Below are 22354 nucleotides of genomic sequence, written 5' to 3'. Positions count from 1 at the left end.
GGGCGCCTATAGTCCCAGCTACTCGGAGAGGCTGAGGCAGGAGAACGGCGTGAACCCGGGCGGTGGAGCTTGCAGTGAGCCGAGATTGTGCCACTGCACTCCAGCCTGGGTGAGAGCGCGAGACTCCGTCTCAAAAAAAAAAAAAAAATTCGCTGGGTGTGGTGGTGCCTTCCTGTAGTCCCAGATACTTCGGAGGCTGAGGCAAGGGAATCGCTTGAACCTGGGAGGCGGAGCTTGCAGTGAGCCGAGATTGCGCCACTGCACTCCAGCCTGGTGACAGAGCAAGACTCCCTCTCAAAAAAAAAAAAAAACCAAAAAAACCAAAAAAAACCGCTATCTATATATGTATATAAAACTAGTGTGCTGTGTTTACTCTAGAATAGCAATAAATTAAAAAATACTCTGAGAGATTTGTTCTTCATTCTAAAGTAGCAGTGTATTCAGCAATTACTTTACCATAAAGCTGGTCTCATTTTCCTTAAAAAATTTAGGGCACTTGAGTTTTTTTCCCAGTCACCTTTCATCATTGTGACTGATTGAAAATCATCGAGTCAAAAGCCACTTTTCTACTCCAAGCTTTGAGCTAGTCAGCGAGAAACTATTTTTGTTAATACAAAAAATAAATAAAGGATATTTCTGTGTTTTCTCCCATTTTACTTATCCAGTGACATCATTGATTAAAATTCCCATCCTTTGAAGGAAAAATTTTGAGCTACTACTAACTGGAACAGTTCATCTGCTGGAGAAATTGTTGTGGGGACAATCACCTTTTTTAGATGATAACTTGCTAGATAAAGTTGTCATTACATTTAACTTGGTCTTTAATTATAAGCAGATGGATGAATTATTTTAACCACTGCTATATATCTTAGCAGTAGTTCATACATTGACACAAAGTGAAGAACATCAAACAGAAATTAAATACTAGGTCAGGAAAACAGCCAGCCTTCAAGGGAAGCCATTGATCACAACCTGTCATGTTTAAAGGCCAGAAGAATGCAAAACAAACACTTGGGATTAGTGTACTAAATATGGTTCATCTGTCTTCAGCTCTGCCCTCTGATAATTCATCTATTTCATTTATTTTAATGCTTTATCATGTATCTCTCCAGCTCTGTAATTAGTCTTTCAGGTATTCTCCTTTTCTTCCTGCCTTTGAAATTTTGTGTGGTGAGATTCTGCAAGGAGAAGATATTATTACCATCCAGTACAAAAGAAGCAACTCTTGAAATGATTATATTTTATAGCTGACATGTGAGAATTCTTGCTAAAACTTAGAGGGTGTATTAGAATTGGTTTAAAGATAAGGTTTTAGTCAATTTACCATATTCCTTTAAATAGAGGGTTTAGTTTGGCTTAAACTGATTTTACAAGAGAAATCTGGATTTAGGTTCATTGAACTCAAAATACTTGCCTGCTTTTTTAAAAATAAAAAGTGCTGAAATTAACTTCTGAATTAACACCAAAATGCTAATACTAGCATTTTATGGCTCAGTAGAGAAAGTCATTTTTCCTTGACTAAAAAGAATATAATTAACATATTTTTTCCATAGCAATAAATATACTTATGGTTATATAGTCAATTCTGTTTGGGATTTATAATCTGCCATACATTTTGCTCTAGAAGAAGAGTGTTTCCAAGACATAGACATATTAATTTATTAATCAGTCTCAGAATATCAACAATAGTGAATAATTTTCATCTATTATTAAGCATTGAAAACCTGAAACAATGCATGCAAACCCAATAGATAAACTGTTTCCACCTTGATGTAAATATGTGATGGCTTCTAGTACTTCGAGTGTAGATATAATGTCAAGATATTAACTTATCATCTGTTCCTTTACAGACTCAAGAGAGTGAGATTTTCTATTTTTAGCTTCATTTAAACTGCATGTTGTCATTCACTTTGTAGATTATCTATGGGAAAGTTTAATCCTATCTGACTTCCTGTCATAATGTCCCTATGCTGGGTGTGGGAGCATTCTCATGGACTCAGTCTTTCCTTGGAATTAACCGAAAATCAGTATCAATTGGAATTTCCAGTCTGTGGCAAATCCATCTTCTCAAATTAGAATAGATTTTTGTTCTAAAGATTCTCTGATGTTTTTGTTTATTTATGCAATTGCTCACTTTTACTGTTGAGGATTGACTATTTTGGGAGAAGATATTCCAAATATGATGCTGTCAACAATGGTATGTGGGTTTCAGACCAACAGATTGGAGGGTTTTGTACATAAATGTTGAGAAATACTTGTCAGCAGAGAGGCAGGTAAGACAATGTAGAATTTGTGTATTATTCTAAAGCAACACATTTCAAATTCAGAAGCTTATGTGACTTGTCTATGAGTCTATGACTCATTTCTCTGATTTGTATAGAAATAAAACATATTAGTGGGAAATTCGGTTTTATTACTAGCTTCTGTGTGACCCTCAGAAAATCTGTTAAGCTCTTGAAACATACATTTCCTCAGTTATAGAATGAAAATGAAATAAGATAAAGTGTCTGGGACATAGTTAGACTCAACTAAGTCCCCTCCCTCCCTCCTTTCCTTTCTTCTTTCCTTTGGTCCTTTTCAATGTATATTGAGAAAGAGAAAACCAGTCCCAGGAGCCGCCCTGGCACTCATAACTGAGCTTTGGTGTTTCTTTATTGAATATAAATAATTTTACACAACACTGACATCAGAGAAGGCCATTCCGTGAACCTGAAGTCCCACTTCCTTGAACCCTCTCTAACCTTTCAAAAGCCCAAATTCTGTGTCCTTTTGAACACCCTCTCTGAGATGGTCCATGGTTCACTGTGGTGTGGTTCCTGGTAGTCTTTGGCTATAGGACATTGACAGTGCTTAGAAATCACCGTATGTCTTCATTGATTATGATGAGGTCATAAAAGCAGTTATTTATACTCCTTAATAAGAAAAAATTGAGATCTGGCAAGCTATTTTAGTTCTAAAGTTGATGCTATCATTTTCTAGCATTGCTTGATTAGTCAGAATCACTTACCTGTCTTGGGCATATTTTTCTAATGATAAGATTGGGCTGGAAAGCTCTGCAATTTTTGTAGCTCTAACATTCTAGGGATGATTTTGTAGAAATTGTGAGTAGCATTCTTGGCATCAGCCATGGTGAAAAATACTCCTGTGTGACTTTGGATCCTCATTGCTTTAGAACTTCCAGCCATAGAATGAAGGTTAGGGGAATGGATAATATTTGTTCAGATAAGAAATAGGAGGTTGACCCCCAAATGCAACAGTTGCTGAACATAAGCCTTTATCATTACAGCCCGATGTTATCCTGGAGTTGGGGGGATAATTTTCCTGCCTTGCCATCCCACTTAGACATTTGCTTTCTAGACAGTTAGAATAATTAACCAATGTTTAGTACAGTGCCATACATACAGTTGTTACTAAATAGATATTGCAGATAGATTATTTTATTATATTTATCATATATTCTCTGGATGTTTTCTGCCTGTCATCAGCTGAATATGCAAAGCAATGACTTAAGGAACCTAGGGGTATCTGAACCACGGGTCCAGTGGAAACCTGTATGACCCAGTAGGTGGGTAGTACAACCTCACATTCTGTGCTAATCCATTTCGCTTTCCTATTCAGAGTCTTATTGCTGTTTAATTATGAAATAAATGGCAGCAATTATTAAGTATTGAGAGCTTGGAAATGTTCTGGGTGCCCTATCAAGCCTTATCTTATTTAGGTCTCACAAGGCTTGTGTGAAACAGGCATTATTATTCCCATCTTACAGATATGGAGGCATGAGTTTAGTGAGGATAATTAATGAGTCTTAAGTCATTAAACTGCAGAGTGATGAGTTTGTATGTTTGTTCTCCAAATCTGGCCCTTTGTTCATTCCATTATTTCTGTTTTTTTTTTTTTTTTTTCTTTTCTTTTTTTTTTTTTTTTGAGATGGAGTCTCTCTCTGAGTCACCTAGGCTGTAGTGCAGTGGTGTGATCTTGGCTCGCTGCAAGCTCCACCTCCTGGGTTCCCGCCATTCTCCTGCCTCAGCCTCCCGAGTAGCTGGGACTACAGGCGCCCGCCACCACGCCCGGCTAATTTTTTGTATTTTTAGTAGAGACGGGGTTTCACTGTGTTAGCCAGGATGGTCTTCATCTCCTGACCTCGTGATCTACCTGCCTCAGCCTCCCAAAGTGCTGGGATTACAGGCATGAGCCACCGCGCCCGGCCTATTTCTGTGGTGTTTATTGTTGTATAATGTTTGTTCATATCACCACTATGGGGGTGAGAAATGGGCAGTTGTACCAAATGTGCAATGTGTGAAAGTTTGGATATTCATTATTTAAATAACATTTTAAGGCTAGAATGAATCATCAGCCCTTATTTTTAGTAAAGGCCTACTGCTTATGGGACATCAAGTCTCTTGAAGCCTTGGTTTTTCTCATTTGTAAAATGAGCCTTTGTTAGAGTAATGTCTGCTATGGAATGAATGTTTGGCTGCATTTGGACATGGGGCCTCTAAGAAAGTATTTAAGGTTAAGTGAGGTCCCAAAGTAGGGCCTTGATCTTACAGAATTCGTGTCCTCATAAGAAGAGACACCAGCAAGCTATCTCTCTCCATCATGTGAGTACAAAGCAAAAAGCAAGCCAGGGAGGGAGTCCTCACCAGCACCCAACCATATAGGCACCGTGATCCCAGACTTTCAACCTCCAGAACTGTGAGAAAATAAATTTCTGTTATGTAAACCACCTAGTTAGAGGAGTGATTTCATTGTCCTTCCTGCTGAATACCCTCATGTGGTCATCAGCCTCTAAAGATCCTCTCCTCCTGGCATTTATGTCCTTGTGTAGTCACTTTCTATATCATGTCAGAGCTGCTCTGTATGGCTAGTACCATATAGCAGAGATGATGGTGTGTGATTTTCAAGGCTAGATCACACACAAAAAAATTGGAGTTTCTGTCTTGGGCTCTTAGATTGTATGCTCTGAGGGAAACAGGTCACCATGCTGTCGGGAAACTCAAGCAGCCCTGTGAGGAGACCCACGTAGGAAAGAATTGAGACCTCCTACTAATACTGGCACCAACTTGCCAGCCATGTGAGCCATCTTGAGTACAGATCCTGCAGTGCCAGAGAAGACTTCAGGTGACTACAGCTCCAGCAGATACCTTGATTACAAGCTCATTAGAGACTCCAAGCCAGAACCATGCAGCTATGCTGCCTCTAAATTCCTGACACATAAAAACTGTGAGAGCTAATAAATGTGTATTGTTTTAAGTCACTAATTTTTGGGGGTATTTGTTATAAAGCAATAGAAAAGTATCATAGTACTGCTTATCAGCAATTTATGCCTTCCTGGAGATGCAGAGCAGTCTGACAAGGCTTTTCCTAGCTCGGCAGTATTCCCCATGGGAACAGGTAGTGGTGTGCTGCTAGATGTTTAACAACTGGCTTCCCAGCAAGCAAGCAAGCAAGCAAACAAACATACTGATTTGTACTATTTGACAATTTCCATGGTGTCAATACCCCCACCATGGTCAACTTTAAGCTACCAACGTGATATCATTGTACATGGCACTGGGGAGAGATGCATAGTAGCAAACTATCACATCGAATTTCCACTATACAGATACAATTGTTGGAAATAGGATAGGTATGGTGGCTCATGCTCGTAATCTCAACACTGGGAGGCCGAGGTAGGAGGATGACTTTAGGCCAGGAGAGTTCAAGACTAGCCTGGGCAACATGGCAAGATCTCATCTCTACAAAAAATTAAAAAGTTAGCTGGGCATGGTGGCCATGTGCCTGTAGTCCCAGGTACTCAGGAGACTGAGGTGGAAGGATTGCTTGAGCCCAGAAGGTTGAGGCTACAGTAAGTCTTGATCATGCCACTACACTCCAGCTTGGGTGACAGAGTGAGACCTTGTCGTAAAGAAAAAAAAAAAATAGTTGGATTTAGCCTCAAAAGCATAGATAATAGTAAAATGTAGTAAAATCATTAGGGAATAAGGAGGTTTGCGTGTTTATTACATTTGTTTTTAATATAATTTATTTAATTGTAAGCTCCTATAATTTAACTTTTAACTGTGGTTATATTTTATAATCAGCTCACAAAATTCCTAAAAATTTAACAATTGGCTCTTGCGAGCTAGCAGGACCTGGCTTTAGTACATCATACCAAAGTGCTTTTTTTTAGTCACATTGTTTATTTGGATTGTTGTCTAATTATATCATCATTTGGGTAGTGATACACTTCACATCTATAATAAATTGTTTTCACATCTCTAACAGATAGTGACTGGAGACACTTAAATGGAATAATTTTAGGAGTTTATGATATTTGGTTTGTTCAAAGTCATCATACTGGAAAGTGCTCGACCAGTTGACTGTTGTTTGCCTCTAACTCGGGTTCTAAATGGCAGAAATACTAACAATTGGATAATGTGACATACAATTGTATGAAAAACAAACGAACAAACTGACTTCCACATTTTAGAAACACACTGATTCTTTTCTATGTGGGTCGGGGTATCACTTTTACTGCCATGTCCTGCTTTCTGGGGTCTTTATAGCCTTCTACTTTTCCTGCTGCTGGGTCTTCTCTAAGCTTCTAGGAGACCATACAGTTTGCTGATTACAAATGTAAACTTCAGAATTACAGTGGATTCCTGGTTCCTTAATAGCTATGCGACCTTGGGCATGTTACTTATCCTCTCCAAAATTCAAATTCTTTATTTATAAACAGGGTTGTTATAGGGAGGCAATAAAATCATGTTTGTAATATGCTTAGCAGAACACCTGATACATAAAACTATACACTATTATTAGCTATTATTTATTCAAAATAATTGGGTGATTCACTGAGACCATCCCTGGTTTACACAATCTATGTTGTTCAAAAGTTCCTTTGGATCTCTTTGCGGTATAAATTACCTCTAACAATTCTCATTCACTCTAAAAATATCCTTCCTAAATGTTCAGTCTGAGAGCAGCTGAAGAAAGGAGGGTCCTGGCAGACGGTGTTTTAAGGACAGTAACCCCACCATGGCGCAAGAAACTTTCTATTTGAGTGTACACTGGGAAGGGAAGCCCCTCTTCTGCAGAGATTGGAGCTGTTCTCTGAAGAGGAAAAGGGGCAGAGTCCTCTTTTCCATGGAACATGAGGATGGTGACTCAATTTCTCCTCACACTGAGTGTGCAGTGATTACTTTCCATGAATCCTCCTCTCTGTGTTTCTCTCAAATACTATTAATACCGAGATCCATCAAGCTCAAGACTACAGGGTTTTTTGTCTTTTATAGAGCTTCCGCCTAACCTTATTGGGGTGGGAGAGGAGATATTTATTATAGACTAAGATAGTCTCCTTGGTTTAGGTGATGTACCCTTCACCCAAGCCCCCAGTAGTCTTCCAGTGCTATTCAGTGAAAGGTGGCATCATTCTTTTCCTCCAAGGCACCACGTGTCAGAAGTTATCTCAATTGTCCTCTCATTCATTCTTCTGAGTGACTCCGAGTTGGGATCAAACACAGATTTGGACAAATCACTTAGCTTCTCAAAGCTGCAGTTTAAAAATTCTGTAAAATAGTGATGAGAATGGGTTTATCATATACTTCCTAGAGTTATTATGAAGATTAAACATCATGTAAAGTTGTTACATATGAAGTACTTAACAACCTAGCAAGACCTGACATTTTCACAGTTCAGTCACACACCACTTCGACATGGATTTTTCTATTTCAAAAATATAAACATTACTCTTTCTCTCTTCATTTGACCAATCAATTCAAGTTTTAAATTTCTTCCTGCACTTAATGCCTTTTTTTTCCCTTGCAAATATAGGTTTCAGGTAACTCAATAGATTCCACTCTTGCCTGGGATACTTAGATTAAACCCCTACAGCCTCTGGCAGGGCCAAAGGCATGAATGAAAGAGAGAGGAGTGTGGTGATACAAAGCTGACTGCAGAGACACATGGCTTCTGCCAGTGCCAGAGGAACAGGCGAGCCGGCTGGACAAGATGGACAGTCTTGCTTCTCAAATGTCTTGCTTCTTACCTGCCTCTGGAGGAAAACTCAGAGGATGCCTAGGCTCAAACCAATCTTTATTATACTGGTGCCACATCACAGCATTGCACCCCTTTGTTGCCCTACCCCCACTCCATTTCATCTTAAAAAAATACAATTCTTTGCATTGAATTTATTCCCCTCGTCCTCCCACATATCTTGATGAAAATCAGTTGATGTTGGTAGATATAAATTAGCCTTGCTAACTAACTGGAAATCTTCCAGGGACATATCAGCAATGATGATTTGGAAAGCAGTATGCTGTGGAGTCTTGTCATAAGGATAATGATTTTTTTTCTTGTAGCAGCTTGGTTTCTCCTTCTCTGGGTAAATTTTTATTTTTTCATCTAAGACACCTTTGTGATTATGAGGGATGGATGTCTTAAGCTTTGTTAATGGCTAGGCCAGAATGGGAATAAGGATGGAGAAGGTACAATTCCTGTGGTCACAGAGCTCACAGGAGGACAGATTAGTCAACAGACTTGTCTAATACTGTCTGTTGAGAACAAGGATGAACGTTTGCATAAGGATTATGACAGTACCTGAGCAGGAGGGTCACACATTGCTTCTGCAAGAGGCTGACTCACAAGTTGAGCTTTGCAGCATGATGTGTGATCATTCCCCATTCTTCTCTCTACCACTTCTGGATCCATTCTCTTTTTGGCCCAAATTGGAATCCTAGGATCCTGACTCCTGCCTAGTGTATATTGTGATTCCCCACCCAGTCCCTCCCTCATCTAGAAATGAAGGACTTAGTCCCCTAAATGCTGGAAGACCAACTTCACATGTCAACCCTTTTTTGGGATTTTGTCTCCTGAAGAAAATGTCTCATCTAAGGTCATGCCTCCTTTCAGGGGCAGCTGTGTCCAGTGACTGATTATTGAGGGGCTATAAAGGCCACCCCTCCTCCCCCCACCATTTGCTCCAACTTGAAAGAAATCTGAAGGATCATTCAAACTTCAGAGCTTGCACGCACTCATCTGAGGCCTTAGCTGGGTGTGCACCATGTGCCACCTCCTCCTCTGCCCAATCCTGTTTCCTTCCTCTCCCTTCCAGGGTTGGTCATCCCAAGAGCACTCTTTGTTAAGTATCCCCCATCTCTAGTGAACCCAACCCACAACATCTGTGGACTGCAGGGCCCAGGCTAACTGGCTGGCTGGATTCCTGATGAGTTCAGCCAGTAGCCTGTAATCAGAGGTGGGGAAGACAGAGAAGCATTTACTCTGTGTGCCATGTACTTTCCCTTCTTCCACACTGTTCTCTGGCAGAAGCTGTTCTCTTTGGGACTATGGTCCTATCCAGGCAGGTGCTTCACTCTGGTGCCTGCTCTCACTCACTCAGCTCTGAGAGCAGTAATGCTTCTCTCTGTTGCTAGTCTCTGGGAGACTCAACATCTCTAGTTGGTTTCCTTAATTTTATTTTCTTAACCCAAATGGATCCATTGGTTCCAACTTCATTTGAAGTAGTGGTGTGCTGGTAAATGTTTAACAACTGGATCTCTGGCAGAAAGACAAAAAAAGTCCAGATTTGTAGCATTTGCCAATTTCTGTGGGGTAAATATTCCCACCATGGCCCAAAATGATTCCATGAGACACAGAGTTGGGGAAAGGTTCTCAGTAGTTCCACTATAAAGATAAAATAGATGTAAATAATCTCACGATTGTACATAATAGTGAAATGTAGTGAAATAATGAGGAAGAGAGATGAGAGATGTGGTTTGATTATCATTACTTTTGTTTTTAGTATAATTAGTTATGAATTAATTTAATTTTTAATAATGACTATGTTTAACAACTAACTTGCAAAATTCCTGGGAATTCGCAGTTGACTCTTTCCGAACGAGTCAGCTCCAGCACACGACTGAGTTGAAATATCAGAGCAGAACTTTGTTTTATGCTGGGACCCTGCCTGATTTAGGCAAGCAGCAGTAAGCCAGGGAAGTTACAGATGAGGCTGTTAAATGAGTGATGGGGGAAGGGAGGGGTTGAAGTGCAAGTGTGGGACAGGGTGGGTAGAATCCAAGGTGGAAAGACCAGCATGTGGGTATGGATCAAGGTGCACCGCTTAGCAGATTCTCAGCCCCCCAGACAGTGGGAACTGTAGATGTCACATGACTTCTGCTGTTTTTGGGACAGCTCTGCCCTTTATAAGTTTTGGCTATTTGGGCACACCATAAACATCATAAAGGAAAATAAATCTGGTGATAGAGCCTCAGAGGAGGGATTTTGTTTTTCAAATGAGCTTTGTCAAATTTCCAGGAATACAATACCAAGGACTCACGTTCGAGTTCTGTATCTCAGGAGTATAAGTGTGTCTACGGGGCTGGGGGTGATTCAGTTGGGAAGAAGGGTATGGAATATTATTAGTTGGAGAAGGTCAAAAGACTGATAGAGATTGAGAAGACATTGAACAGATAGGAGTGGGTTTGCAAATTAGAGTTTTTTTCTTTTAAAGCAATTTTTCTTCTAAAGTTTTATGTCTATACTTATTCTGAAAATACGGACTATGCATCAGTGTTTTGGCAAATGTATTTCCAATATGACCAGACTGAAAATACAGAAGTGAGGAGATAATTGATTTTGAAAAGTTATACTCGTCCACATTTTCTGGTAGGGTTGAGATCACATTTTTGACACACTCAGATCCTGGCTGTGTGCTGTGCATCAGGAGATGTATTAATAGAGCATCCCTAACTGTTCTAGATAATGATGAAGTGCCTCTTGAGGTTGCATGTTCCAAATCTGACGTCAACTGTGCCAATATTCTGAGAGAAAAGACAACTTCTAATTATTTCTCACGCTAAAACAGTTCCACAGGCATTCTTAATCCATGAAATGTGTGCTATTGAGAAAGAAACGTGGCTTCCCGTATTAAATCAGGGAAGATGTTATTTCAGAACTTATAAGTGGATAGATCATTGGCTCATAGTCCAGACATTTTAGGAGCAAAACTTCTGGGCTGAATGGATCCATGGGTAGCTCATACCTAGGAACCATCCTGAAGCATTTCATTAACTAGTAAGTCACTGTATCCTGTAGATGCGTGTGTGTCAGATCACATTCAAAATTCGCATGTAAAAGCAAAAACACTGTTTCTATGATCCCTTCAGTTCAAAACAAAATTCCTTTTAGGAAGGGATTTCGTCTATGGAGTATCTTTACATTTTGAAGTCCTTCCCACCTAGAGGAAGAAAGATGGAGTGACAATGAATGAAATTTAATTTGCTTATTCTCATACATTATTTTAATAATTGAGTACATTTATTTATATTTTGTATTGTATGTGGCACTTCATAATATATAGGATTTTCTTTTTTCATCCTTCCCCAGTTTTCAATCCAATATGTTACCAACATAAGTAGCTGCAACTACTATTATTTGTGTAGAGTTTTACGGTTTGTGAAGTCTTATACTGTTTCAGTTAATTCTCACCATAACCCAAATAGGTGGTCATTAGTCATCATATTTTATGCTGTTAAATTAAATCTAGCCTAAAGCTGCCTCCTTTGCAACTTCAACCTAAAACATTCTCCGCAGTGATCTGTAGCCTACCTGGATGGTAAACAGACTGTAACCTACTCTTTAACAAGTAGCTGAATCCCAGCTAGTCCCAGCAGCCACACTGACCACTCAGAGATGGCCAACTATTCAGACCATGTTCACATAAGGCAAATGTGGAGCCATAACCAATCTGGCTGTTTCTGTACTTCACTTCCATTTTCTGTATGTAACTTTCCTTTTTCTGTCCATAAATCGTCTTCAGCTATGCAGCCGTATTGTAGTCCCTCTGAACCTATCCTGTTTGGAAGGTGGTGGGGGTTGCCAATTCATGAATTATTCTTTGCTCAATTAAACTCTGTTGTTAAATTTATTTGTCTGAAGTTTTTCTTTTAACAATGCTGAGGAACCTGTGTTAGAGAGCTTCAGCAACTTGCCCAAGGTTAAACACCTTGGAAGTGACATAACTGAGATTCAATCTCTGTCTGCCTCTGTATCCCTCACATTCCCACTTATATGTCCTGCCACACATGGAGGTATGGACTGTCCTCTCCTATTTCTTTGTTATGATTGGATCTGCGTCTTGCCTCTTCCTGTATTTTCAGGGTGAGGGTTCTGCTGCTTTTGTTACAGGTAGTAAGACAGGCATGAGTGGGGCAGGAGAGGGCTCTTTTCCCCCTCCCACTAGGAATGTCAGGTGATCATTCGACAGCTATCACACTGTCTCTATAAAAATGATAATTCGGCAGCTGGCGCCAAGGTGCCAGGGAGAGACAGTCTCCTGATGATCCATAGCTGTTAACATTATTGTGTTAAATGAATGCAGGTGTGAGGGGGAAGCAACTTCCTGGGCATGCACATTAAGAGACAAAACGGTGAAGTATGACCTTCCAGGGGACACTCCACTGGAGAAGGTAAGAACGTCTCAGATGGGGATGCATACAACTTCCTAAACACATTGCACGTGCTCACCTCCTGAGGGTGAGCACATGTGGGCAGCCCAGCCCACACTAAGGATGAATCATAAGAGAGGGGAGAACATGCATGGCTGTTCCAGTTGCTCCATATCTTCATCACCCTTTAGTGTTGTTCTTTTTAATCCTCACCTTTCTCAAATGTGTGTGGTGGTGCAGCTCTTTACGGCTTTAATTTGAACTTTCTTGATGCAAGTGATGTTAAACACTTCTTCATGTGCTTATCGGCCATTCATGTATCACCTTTTGTGCACTGTGTATTCAGGCCTCTTGTCTAGTTAAACATTTTGATTGTTTGACATTTTATTATTGATTTATAGGAATTTGTTATGTATTTTGGATACAGGTTCTTTGCCAGATGTGTGTATTATGATTACTGTCACATAGTCTATGACTTGCCTTTTACTTTTCTTAATAACGTCTTTTATTTTTTTTAAAAAAGGGGTTTTTTTTTTTTAAAAAAAAAACCTTTTAGGTTCAGGGGTATATGTGCAGGTTTGTTATATAGGTAAATGTGCCACGGGGGTTTGTTGTATGTATTATTTCATCACCCAGGTATTAAGCCTATTACCCAATAGTCATTTTTTCTACTACTCTCTTTCCTGCCACCATCCTCCACCCTCAAGTAGGCCCCAGTATCTGTTGTTCTCTTCTTTGTGTTCATGAGTTCTTATCATTTAGCTTGCACTTATAAGTGTGAACATGTGGTATTTGGTTTTCTGTTCCTGTGTAGTTTGCTGAAGATAATAGCCTCCAGCTCAATCCATGTTCACACAAAAGACATGATCTCATTCTTTTTTATGGCTGCATAATTTTTCATGGTATATATGTACCACATTTTCTTTTTCCAGTCTTTCATTGATGAGAATTTAGGTTGGTTCCATGTCTTTACTATTGCGAATAGTGCTGCAATGAACATTCATATGCATGTGTCTTTATGGTAGAATGGTTTATATTCCTCTGGGTATAAACCTTGGGATTGCTGGGTTGAATAGTAGTTCTGTTTGCATCTCTTTGAGGAATTGCCATACTGCTTTCCACAATAGTTAAACTAGTTTATACTCCCACCAACAGTGTGTAAGTGTTCCTTTTCTCCACAATCTAATGATGTCTTTTCAAGAGCACAAATTAATAACTTCAAAATCCAATTATAAGTTTCTTATGATGAATGCTTTATATGTCCTAAGAAATCTTTTTCTATGGTAAGTTTAAGAAAATATTAACCTATATTTTCTTACAGAGAAGATAACCTTACGATTGTATCCTTAAATTCATTGTATCCTTAAATTTATTTTATTTTATTTTATTTTCTTCTTCTTTTTTTTTTTTTTTTTTGAGATGGAGTCTCCCTCTGTTGCCCAGGCTGGAGCACAGTGGCGCAATCTCAGCTCACTGCAAGTTCTGCCTCCCGCGTTCACGCCATTCTCCTGCCTCAGCCTCCCGAGTAGCTGGAACTATAGGTGCCCACCACCACGCCTGGCTAATTTTTTTGTGTTTTCAGTAGAGACAAGGTTTCACTGTGTTAGCCAGGATGGTCTTGATCTCCTGACCTTGTGATCCACCTCCCTTGGCCTCCCAAAGTGCCGGGATTACAGGCATGAGCCACCGCTCCTGGCCTGTATCCTTAAATTTCTTATAGAGAAGATACCCTTACAGTTGTATCCTTAAATTCATATGATACAATCCTTACAGTTGTATCATATGAATTTATATTTAGGTTTACAATACAATTTGAATTAATTTATATGTATGGTATGAGGTAGGGGTTGAGGTTCATATTTTTTTTCCACCTATTTATCTAGTTGTTAAGCACCAACTGTTGAAAGGCAATTCCTTTCTCCACCGAATTGCTACAGTGGGGATTTATTATTCACTCATCAAACAACCAAATTTGCATTTGTCAATGATTTTTCAAGGAAGACCATCTCAATTTATTACCTTTTGTCTTCTAGATATTTGACAACCATTATATGCCACCATTTTTATGTTTATATGGCAATCAGATATGTGAAGTAATGAAGAAGTCAGTTGAGGCCATCGTATCCTTTGAAATTTAAGTAAAATTGTTTTGAATCTAAATTCCCAAGACAATTAAAAGAGAACTTCCACAGACTACCAGTACACATTATCTACCCCCAGCCTTTGAATTCTTTTCATTCTGCACATTAGTCTACTTATTATCCACACTCCTATCTGAAGACAAACTCTTCACTTGAAACACCAAATCTTACTCCATTGCTTTACAAAATTTCCCATCTATTTCCTGACTCATCAGTTCACTGAATCATTTTCATCAGCATATAATTGCACTCCTATTTTTCTATCCTAAGAAAAACTCTTCTCATGTCTCCACTTCTCACTAAATACTTTCTCTGTTTCTCTTTGCAGAAAAATTATTTTAAAGAGTTATCTACATTTGATGTTTCCAGTTCTTCTCCTCCTGTTCTTTCTTAAATATATACAGTCACCTTCACTATTCCACAAACATTGCTCTTGTCAAGGTTAAAAGTACAAAAAACGTCACCTATGACAGCAATTGCTAAAAACCAGTGGTCAATTTTTAGTCTTGATCTTACTAGACCTATCAGCATCATTCAACACCACTCTTCACTTGGCTGTCAGGACACTACACTCTGATGCTTTATCTCCTACTTTGTTGTTACTTCTTCTCAGTCTCCTTTGTTGGCTCCTCCTTACTCTGATCTCTTAAGGTTGTAGTACTCCTGGACTCAGCACTTTTTGTCTTCTCTGTTTGCATTCACTCTCTTGTGCATCATACTGTTGCTTAACTTTGTGTAACCTCATATGCTGTCGACTTTAACATGACTCTTCCAAAGATGCCTGTGACTTTCTTCCTCCAAAAGTCCCCTCATATATTCATCCATATTTCCCTATGTTTGTGAGATTCCACTGCCTACTTTGGACTTTCTCTAGAACTTCAACTCTCTTGTCTTTATTAGGAAAGATTGTTAGCTTTCTACTAATTCTTCAGCACTGCCCACTATAGCATGGAACCTTCATACAACACTACCTCAGAAGACCACAGTCTGGTTGTTTGTTATGTGAAAATACTTTCTTTGTAAACGTATAGAGCTGATAAGCAGTCATTAGGAGAGTATGGCCTGGCAAGGCTGAGCCCATTTTATCCCATTGAAATAATTTATGTAAGTTAGGACTAAGGAAGGGAATCCAATTATGAGCTACTCCACAGTCTTTATAGTTTGGCTTGTGTTAGAAGTTTTGTATGATAGTTAATTTGTAAAATATCTGTCAGGGAACAGGGGAAATCTTTCTCTCAGCAATCCAAGTGAAAAAGGAAGTATGGCAATTGATAATGTAACTGTCAATCTTCCTGAGTAAAACAGAGGGAGGTAAGTTCCCTTGCAGGATTTCTCAGTTTGGGTGTTTCCAGAAGTGACCCATTAGGCAAGGAAGTGAGGGCAAGTAGCTTATTTGGAAGGTATCCCAAGAAGCACTATCATTGCACATTTGGTTGTTTCTAACTTTTTACAAGTGATTATATACTTGGTTTTTACGTGTGTGAAAATTACAGTACGATACATTTCAAGAAGTGGCCTGTGCTGGCTAAGTCTATGTACACTTAAAATCTTGATAGATGACAAAAACTTCAATCTTAATTTAAAATCTCCCATACTTTAGGCATTAGCTTTTACCATTCATGTCACCTTTTTTTCAGGGACCCATTCATCTGTTATTTTGCATCATCTATTACCCCCTTCAACTTCTTACTTCTGCCTTTGTCCAACTCAGATTTCATGGTATAAAATTATAATCATTCCCATGAGAACGTTTTTGATGCTTCTGTTCTCTCTCTTTATCATATTTCTTTGCAAAACTGCCCCTGAGTTAAGCCCAATTGTCCATTCATTCCCTCCTTATGCTCAAGCAGCTGAACATAACTAGAGAAAATCAAATGGTATTATCATCTGGACTCACTTCAACTTATGACCACAAATCTCAAAGGTGCACTTAATTCTTCCAGACAATTCTGCTACACATCCCTGGTAAATTTAGTTCCCAACTCTCAGTGATGACTATTTTGTAGCTTCTTTTCATCATCCCCACCTCACTGCATCTTAGCTTGCAAATTTGCCTTATATTTTATAGAGAAATTAGATACATTTGGATGAGAATACATCTTGTAAATAGGGAATTTGCCAATCTATTTGCTTCTCTCCTCGTTTACTGTGATGCAAGAGGCATTCCTGCTCCTATCTTAGACCAATCATCTCTTCTATCACTTTGCCTTCTCAAGCAGTTTGCAACTAGAATCATTCCTACTCTCTCCTTCATTGTGAGTTTATCCTTTTCTATTTTTGATGGCCTTTTGGATTGTTTTCAGTTTTTTTTCTTCTGTCATCAAGAACAATTATACTATGAACTTTTATAATGTATGTCATAGAATATTTATGGAAACATTTTTCAGGCTAAATAGCTAGAAATGGAACTTTTGAGGGTAGCAGAATTTGCTAGTGCTCACCAATATCCATGTTTTCAATTCCTGTGAATACAGACTATGTTTTTCAGCTTCCGTTGTAGTTAGACAAGGCCTTTGAGTTCTGGATAATGGAGCGTATATGCAGACTGATATTTACCATGTCTAGTCCTGGTCCATAAAAATGTCCATGCAGCAATCCTTACTTTCTCTCCGTGTATGACTATGTGGATTAGCATACTGCTCCCTTCCCCCATGTCGTGAGCAAGGGATTAACTTTTATTATGTTAAATTTCTAATATTTGAGATAGCTTTAGATATTTATTCATTAACTGTATTACAAAGTTAACTCACCCTGACAATACCTTGGGTATTAGAGAATAAAATGTTCAATTTTACCAGGTAATGGCGAACTATCTTATTCATTCTATCTAACTGCATTTTTGTACCCATTAACTATCTCCACTCCTGCCCTTCAACTACCTTTCCCAGCCTCTGTTAACCATCATTCTATTCTCTATCTCTGTAAGTTTAATTGTTCTAATTTTTAGCTCCCACAAATAAGCGAGAGCATGCAAAGACTGTCTTTCTGTGCCTGGCTTATTTCACTTGACATAATGACCTCCCGTTCCATCTACGTTTTTGTAAGTGACAGGATCTCATTCTTTTTATGGCTGAATCGTACTCTGTTATGTATATGTATCATATTTTTTTTATCCATTCATCTGTTGATGAACACAGGTTGATTCCTTATCTTGGCTATTGTGAACAATGTTGCAATAAACATGGGATTTCAGATAACACTTCAAAATATGATTTCCTTTCTTTTGCTTATATGCCTAGAGTAGATTGCTGGATCATATGGTAGTTCGATTTTTAGTTTTTTGAGGAACTCCAAACTGTTCTTTTTTGTGGTTGTACCAATTTATATTCCTAGCAACAGTGTACGATGACTTCCTTTTCTCCACATCCTAGTCAGCATTTGCTGTTGCCTGTCTTTTGGATAAAAGCCATTTTTAACTGAGATGATATGATATCGCATTGTAGTTTTGATTTGTACTTCTCTGATGATTAATGATGTTGAGCACCTTTTCATGTACCTGTTTGCTAATTTGTATGTCTTCTTTTGAGAAATGCCTATTCACATCTTTTGTCCATTTTTAAATTGGATTATTGGATTTTTTCTATAGAGTTGTTTGAGTTTCTTGTATATTCTGGTTATTAATCCCCTGTCAAATGAATAGCTGGAAAATACTTTCTCCCATTCTGTGTGCTATCTCTTTACTTTGTTGATTTTTTCATTTGCTGTGCAGATTTTTAACTTGATGTGATCCCATGTGTCCATTTTTGCTTTGGTTGCCTGTGCTTGTGAAGTATTATTACTCAAGAAGTCTTTGTCTGGTCCAATGTCCTGAAGAGTTTCCCCAAAGTTTTCTTACAGTATTTTTGTAGTCTGAGGACTTAGATTTAAGTCTTTAACCATTTTGACACAATTTTTAAATATGATTAGATAGGAGTCTAGTTTCATTTCCCTGCCCATGGATATCTAGTTTTTCCAGTACCATTTATTGAAGAGACTGTTTTTTCCCCAATGTATGTTCACACTTTTGTCAAAGATGAGTTCACTGTAGGTGTGTGGATTTGTTTCTTGGTTCTTTGATCTGTTCCATCGGTCTATGTGTCTGTTTTTATGCCAGTGCCAGGCTGTTTTAGTTACTATAACTCTCTAGTATAATTTGAAGTCAGGTATGTGATTCCTCCAGTTTTGTTCTTTTTACTCAGAATAGCTTTTGTGCTTCCATATCAATTTTAGGATAAAAAAATACTCTGTGAAGAATGTCATTGGTGTTTTGATTGGGATTGCATTGAATCTGTAGATTGCCTTGGGTAACATGGACATTTTAACAATATTCATTCTTCCAATCCATGAACATGGAGTATCTTTCGATTTTTTGTGTCCTCTTAATTTCTTTCATCAATGTTTTATAATTTTCCTTTTAGAGATCTTTAACTTCTTTGGTTAAGTTAATTCCTAGGTATTTTATTTTATTTGTAGCTGTCATAAATGGGATGACTTTCTTATTTTTCAGATATTCACTGCTGGCATATATAAATAATACTTTTTAAATATATTGATTTTGTATTCTACAACTTTACTAAATTCACTTATTAGTTCTAATAGTTTTTGGTGAAGTCTTCACATTTCTCCAAATAGAATAAGATCATATCATCTGCAAACAAGGATAATTTTGACTTCTTCCTTTCTAGTTTGGATGCCCTTTATTTCTTTCTCTTGGTTGATTGCTGTAGGTAGGACTTCCAGCATTACGCTGAATAATGATGGTGAACGTGGGCATCCTTTTTGCATTTCAGATCTTACAGGAGAGGCTTTCAGTTTTTCACCATTCAGTATGATACTAGCTGTGGGTCTGTCATGTATGGCATTTATTGTGTTAAGGTATGTTCCTCTTATACCCAGTTTTTTTGAGAATTTTTTTTTTTAATCATGAAGGGATGCTGAATTTTATCAAATGCTTTTTCAGCATCAGTTGAAATAATCATGTGGTTTTTGTCCTTCATTCTGTTGGTATGATGTATGACGTTGATTGATTTGTGTATATTGAAACATCCTTGCGTCCCTGAATGCATAATGAATGATCTTTTCAATGTGTGTTGCATTTGGTTTGCTAGGACTTTGTTGGAGATTTTTGTGTATCAAAACCAATAGGATACAGAGAAAGTAGTACTAAGGGAAAAGTTTCTGGCTATAAGCACCTACATCAAAAAAGTAGAAAAATTTCAAATAAACAGCCTAACAATGCATCTTAAAGAAGTAGAAAAGAAAGAGCAAATCAAACTCAAATTTAGTAGAAGAAAATAAATAGTACAGGTCAGAGCAGAAATAGATGAAATTGCCGAGAAGAAAACAATACAAAATATCAATGGAATGAGAAGTTTATTTTTTGAAAAGATAAAACAAAATTGACAAACCTTTAGCCAGACTAACTGAGAAAAAAAGAGAGAAGAGCCAAATAAATAAAATTAGAGATGAAAAAGGAGACATTACTAATCATACCAGAGAAATTCAAAGGATCATTAGAGGCTACTATAAACAACTATATGTCTTTGTAAAGGTCCGAAGTAATTTAGCACCTTTATTTTCAGACCCAATATTCACACTAAGATCCCTTACCAGGGTTCAGTTTGTTTAGAATGTGATCCCCAAGGCCAGGGGGTGAACCCTTAATGTGTATAGGGGAGGGAGGGAGATGAGTCCGACTGATCCAGCTCTTTCAATAGCTTGCCTTTAGTTAATGGCCTCGATGAATGCTACGGGTTCTCTTTAATGATGTCTTTCATATAATTTGGGCAGTGTTTTTCCTTTCTTATGCTTCTTTGTCCATCTAGTCCTTTTCCTTTTTAGTAATTCTTCAGAACTTCTCACTTAATATTTACCTCCTTGTAATGGTTAACTTTATATGTTAACTTACAGGGTGTTCTGGGGTGAGATGAACATTTAAATTGGTGAACTTTGAGTAAGTAGCTCTCTATAATATGGGTGGGGCTCTTCCAATCAATTGATTGCCTGACCAGAACAAAATGATTGGCATCCTTTTGCAGGAAGGTATTCTCCAGCCGACTGCCTTTAGCGAGGAACTGTATTTACCGTCCCGGGCTGTCCTCCAGCCTGCCAGCCCATGCTGCAGCTTTTGGACTTACTAGTCTCCATAATTATATTACTAATTGCGTATAATCAGTCTCTCTCCCTCTTTCCCTAGACACACACGTGCGCGCGCACACACACACACACACACACACTCATTCTATTGGTTCTGCTTCCCTGCAGAACCCTGACTAATACATCCTTAGATCCTTTTTGTTTGGTTATTTCTGCTGTTATTCATTTACATTCCTTAAAATCTCTGTTTTGTCATTGTAGGAGAAAAATTAGAAGACAAATATCCTCATTTCCACCTGGATCCAGTCTTTCTTCCTTGTTACTTTTATTAACAATATCAGTTAAGGTTTATATGGATGTCTTGCTTTGGCCTGTACAAAAAACTACTTTGTACATGCCTTATTAACTTTGCTTCTGAGTTTCATCAAATTCTCTGATCATAACTCTATATTCTTGTGAGGAGTGCTCAGAATTGCACTGTTTCACTCCAAATTTTATGATTATTGAGAAGAAACTGGGTATAGAAGGTTCTGGGACCAGTTTGTAATTTATTGCTTTAAAATTTGGTAAAGTCACTCAAATTCTCTAGCTGTACCTATGAAATAACTTTAATATTCCCATCCCCTGCATTTTCTTTGAATAAAATGGAGTTTGAATTGAAGTGGTCCTGAATTTGAGTGCTGCATATGCAACTTTTGAGATATGTGATCTTGAGCAAATTGCTTAATCACATTAAACCTCAATTCTCTCATCTTTAAAATAGAATAAATAATAGCTACTTTACAGTGTTGAGTAAAGAATAAAATGAAACAGTTAATTAAAAACATAGAAGAGTGCTTAGGACATAATAAAGTCTATATCAATTGTGCCTATTTTTATTACTAATACCACTATTCTTTTTATTCATTTTTTTCCTTCCTTAATGCAATAAATGTTTGTTAAAAGCCTACAATGTATCAGGCACTGCCCTAGGTACTTTGGAAACATCAATGAGCAAAACAGAAAAGAATGTTCTCTCATGGAGTTTATGTTCTAGTGGATTTATTACTGTGGAATGGGATTGTGTGTAATAAGATATTTTGTAAGCTGTTGTGTTAATAACAAGCCATCTAAAACTTGTGTCCCCAAATGAGATACATTAAATCTGCACATTGGCTGGGTGGTTCCTCAGGTTTTGGCTGTACTTGCCCACATGCCTAGGGGTCTGTGGGTTGTGTCTGACCTGGGATGGCCTCAGCAGGGATGAGTAGCACAGGACAGCTCAGATCTTCTTTCTGTGTATCACTTTCTAGCAGGTTAACCCAGGAATGTTCTCATGGCAATGGCAGAGGAATAAGAGCAAGAGTAGAAACATGCAAGTGCTTTTTCAAGCCTCTGTAGCATGTCTGCCAACATCCCCTGGGCGACATCAAGACACTTGGCCAGCTCAGAGCCAGAGTGGGAGTTGCAGTACAACGTTACAAAGGGTGTGGATACAGGGAGGTGTGAAGAATTGGAACCATTAATGCAATCAATCTATCTCATCTATAAAACACAATTTGGTGTACTGATTATTTGTAGGTGTGGATACATACATAGAAGGTTAATTCGTGAGACTGTTCTTTAAAGTCATGAAGAAGTAGTATATGACATTTATTTCTACATGCGTGGCTAGTCTGCTTGAAGTCCAGCTTTGAAACCAAAATTCAAGTTGCAAGAACACAGTGTTGA

Source organism: Symphalangus syndactylus, chromosome 24 (assembly GCF_028878055.3).
Source record: "Symphalangus syndactylus isolate Jambi chromosome 24, NHGRI_mSymSyn1-v2.1_pri, whole genome shotgun sequence".
In the NCBI taxonomy this organism is placed as follows: domain Eukaryota; kingdom Metazoa; phylum Chordata; class Mammalia; order Primates; family Hylobatidae; genus Symphalangus; species Symphalangus syndactylus.
The sequence above is the reverse complement of the archived record's forward strand: the minus strand, read 5'-3'. Positions refer to the sequence as shown.